Genomic DNA, 4140 nt, shown 5'->3' on the forward strand with positions numbered 1-4140 from the left:
TTAGTTTTTCATCAACCAGACGATATGATTCTTGAGCTTATCAAACCTGTTTGTCACACTTACTGTTGCGCGAGTGTCTTGAATGATGTACTTACTCAGGACGAATAAAAACTCGGCATCTCTTCCTACGCGATGCTAACTTCACCGTCTTGCTACTCTGTGTAGTCATCCCTTCGTAAATTTATGTCCAGTAAGAGTTTCTACCTGGTGTAATGAGAAAAAACATACATTCTCCAATTCTGCCCTGTCGATAACCGAATGATCATAAATTTATCTACAAATCCTTGGATCCTCACTACTTGGCGCATTGACGTCGCCATCCATAATATATATATATAATATTTGAAGATAATGATAATATTCAGAAAAATGTCTCGAAACCATGTATACATAGTTAAACTTATGCTAAAATTAAATTAAATTCTGGAAAATCAACAGGGGAGCTAATCTATTCTTACCGATTTATCGTGACAAGGATAGAAAATGTTAGGTAACGCTAGGGCTGAATTCTTCTTCTGCAACTTACAGTCGCCCATCTTCTATTACTACTGCTCAGTTGATTACAATATTAAGCCGAATTAACTGGTCTCCACACAGCTAATTCCGTAAACCGCGACCCCGCTAGAACCATTTCCTGAAACTCCGACGTTTAGTTTACGACACCGCTAGAACCATTTTCTGAAACCCCGACATTTAGCTTTACTCGATAGCGATACATTTTGGATACCGCAAGATGAGCAGTGTGCTGTTTAGCAGATATACAATGTGATGGCTGCGATACATGATCGCTACTTCTCGTTATTTAAAAAGAACGCGGCTCAATGTCGCGTCTTTTGGCTCGAAACATTCAACAAGATTATTTCGCTTTCATTTTCCTTTGCTGAAATTTCAGTAGCTTTATACGCATGTCTATTGCGCATCTGCAATCTAGTTGCTTGTTGCATAGAAGAATTTGTATATGACGTCGCATAATTTTTGAGTAAAAGCCATTTTTTTACAGCATCTGGATCCTGATAAATCGCGTGACATTTTCTCAATCTTAGACCACACTTATGGCAGGTCTCTTTTCACTACGTCTTGGTATTATACATCAAAACTATAATAATTCTGTATTTAGCTTGAGGATTGAAAAAGCACTTTTGTAATCATCTCTCCTGCTATCATTGATGAGCACATCCATTTCGATCGATGATATTCGCACCTTTTTTGGTACGGGCGCAATATGTAGACGTAGAAGACTGATTTACCCAAAAACAACTCAAGTAAGTCAGCCTACGTACTAATATATACAAGTGCTTGCCACAAAATTATGGAGCTTCAATGTTTCTTATAGTAAGCACGCCACTCGGTGTTACTGAATCTGTTATACAACCACATAGTGACCCATTGGTAGCATCCGAAACATCTGCCCAACGCTCTACCACTTGCGACCCACAGCCGCCTATCAGTGCATGGACTGCTTTGGAGACTGTTTAAAGATTAATTCTTGAGCAGCAACCGCGTTACTCTATCAGCGCAATTTTAACTACTAAAGAAGCGAGTGGTACATAAGGTTATCAAATTCTAGGCGATCCATGGCTCATGGCGCTACAGCTATGTCACACAAGGAATGAGAACATATCTCGAATCAAGGTAAAGCGATACATTGACCATCGTGTGATAAAACCTCTAGTACTTTTACCAGTGTCCCGTCGTAAGATGTACGATGTATTTGTAACTAACATTTCAATGCCTATATTTACTGTCAACCATTTCAGACCGACGCGCGTCGTATATAATTGCCCTGTGTTCCTGAATCTGTCAGATATTTATGCACCATCCAAAAGAAGCACTGTAAATGTTAGTCATCAAAACCCTGGGCTGCGCTCCCCAGATTCTAAGAGTCGCTCCCTTTAAGAGTGGGTTATATTAATCTCGACCTTCAAAAATTACAATAGAACTGGATTGTCGCACCAGCTGGCACTCATCCTGATCCTGTTAGAAGTTTCTCATCCGATTTTGCTTGTTGTCCGACTCTTAATAACATCTACCGGGGCTTAAAGTGTGACAGGGTTACACATACAGTGGTACCAAAGGTGTATGTCACACCAGATGGTCATGGTGTGACCACACCCAAATAATAATATGGTACGGGGCTGGATAGCCAATAGTTATACATGTATTAAGATTTTACTATCCATATTGAGGAAATCTATCATTTAAAATTAGGCGGCTTTGCCGCAGAAAAAAATAAAGTCAGTTTTGGATCTATACGGAAGCGTTGTTTAGCCTTGGGTTAAGGCAATAATTACTCTTGGAGTTAGCGGATTGCGATCCGCTAAACTCGTACTTGTTCTAAGTATAGAACGAAGGGTCGGTGACCTAACTTACGTTTCCTCTAAGCGCAAAGCTACGGCAGTGTAGCACTTGTAGTCAATCTACATCTGAGTCGTTAAAACTGATCCTCTGTGAGAATGGAACAATTTTTCTCTTTGCCCCAGGGCATGCAGGACGGGCTTAACAAGCTGGTGTCCTTGCTGGGCCCTGAGGGCTTGCAACACCTTGCTGCGCAAGGCCCCGAGGCAATCGGTGCGCGTCTAGAGGCGCTTTCGAGTTACTAAAACGCTGCTAGAGCACCTGCAGCAGAAGATGTCGGCATCATTTGCGTCTATGACGCCACCGTCGGTGACGGATGACTTCCTCCTACCTAAGCCGCTCATGGTGAGCGTCAAGGCCTTTGAGGGGAAGGATGGAGGGTCTCCAACTCTGGATGAGAGAGGTCGAGATGACCATCGCATCCGCCATGCTCCAGACAGAGCAACAGTGCGTGGCTCTAACCATCTCAAAGCTAAGTGGTCGAGCGCGAGAATGGGCACTGACGCACCAACCTCGGTCGAAGCTGCGTTTCCCTCCAGGGCGGAGCAGCTCTCATCAGTGTCCTCGCCGCCTAATTAAGCATATCGCGTGCGATCGCGTTTCGTTGCCGCCCGACAGGGTAACAAGGAGCTGGTGGACTTTGTCCAAGAGATGCGCACTCTCTTGCCGGAATGGCAGCAGATCCCCTTCCGGAGGCGGTCACATTGACCGTCTTTATGGAAGACCTTCGCACTGGCTTGGCCAGAATGGAAGTCTTCCGTGCGCATCCGTCTTCATTTGGAGAAGCGGTGAATGTGGCATTGAATGCCGACGTCAAACTCAAATCGGCACGACAAGGTTGGAATGCGCACTCCAACAGCTTGTCGAGCGGGTCTGTGCCCATGGATCTCAGCTATGCTGAGGACGAGGGAGCAGAGCTTTGAGCTGCCGAGCAGCACAAAAAAATATACGACGGTTTCTTGCCTGTGGAGACATCCGTCACCTTCGGAACGGTTGCCCCCTGCGCTAGGCGCGTCAAGGTTCTTCGAACCATCGCCCTGATTCCTACCAGTTTGGTTTGTTGCGGGGAAACGACACCACCCAGTAGGCGCGGGGCGACCTACTGGGGACGAAATGAGTTTTGTTGAGCCTCAAAGAGGTAGAGGTCAACAGGGCCCAGCCCCGAAAAGCCTCGAACTCTTGATCCCGGAACGTGTATGCAAGCCGGGCTTGCTGGTCGTGGAGGCGACCGTAATGGGCTTCGAGAAGCCATGGAAGATCGATTTCCGGGCGCCGGGCAATTATGCTCGACGTTCCACGATGGAAGGAAGACAGCTGTATGCTGAGGCGCTGAAAGCGCGGTTGGGTGACATAGTCACTGTTCGCCTAGCAACGAAGACACGTGTCACGGTCACGAAGGTCCCTGTGGACCTCGGAGTCAAGTTCCTTGATATTGAGAGCGTGGAACGCTGTCTAGGTTTAGACTTGGATGCAAGGTATGACCTCATCGTCGTCCGGTGTCACCCTCACTTTCCGCTCCTTTGGAGCTCCGATGTGATCTATAACATTCGACGAAGAGCTGCCAACCCCGCAGTCATCGATAACGTGCCACTTCACGTGCATCTGAAGAGCCGCGCCCAAGATGCTTCGGACTCTGTCCGACCACGCCATCAATGGCATGCAGCGACTGCAACTCAACGAGAGCAGTGCTTAGTGGTTTTTGTGCCACTTCATGTGCATACCGGGGTCTCGCACTCGATGCCTCGGCCCTTGGCCGACCATGTCACGCATGACATGCAGCGACTG

This window comes from Plasmopara halstedii (assembly GCF_900000015.1).
Source record: "Plasmopara halstedii genome assembly, contig: Scaffold_350, whole genome shotgun sequence".
Taxonomy (NCBI): domain Eukaryota; phylum Oomycota; class Peronosporomycetes; order Peronosporales; family Peronosporaceae; genus Plasmopara; species Plasmopara halstedii.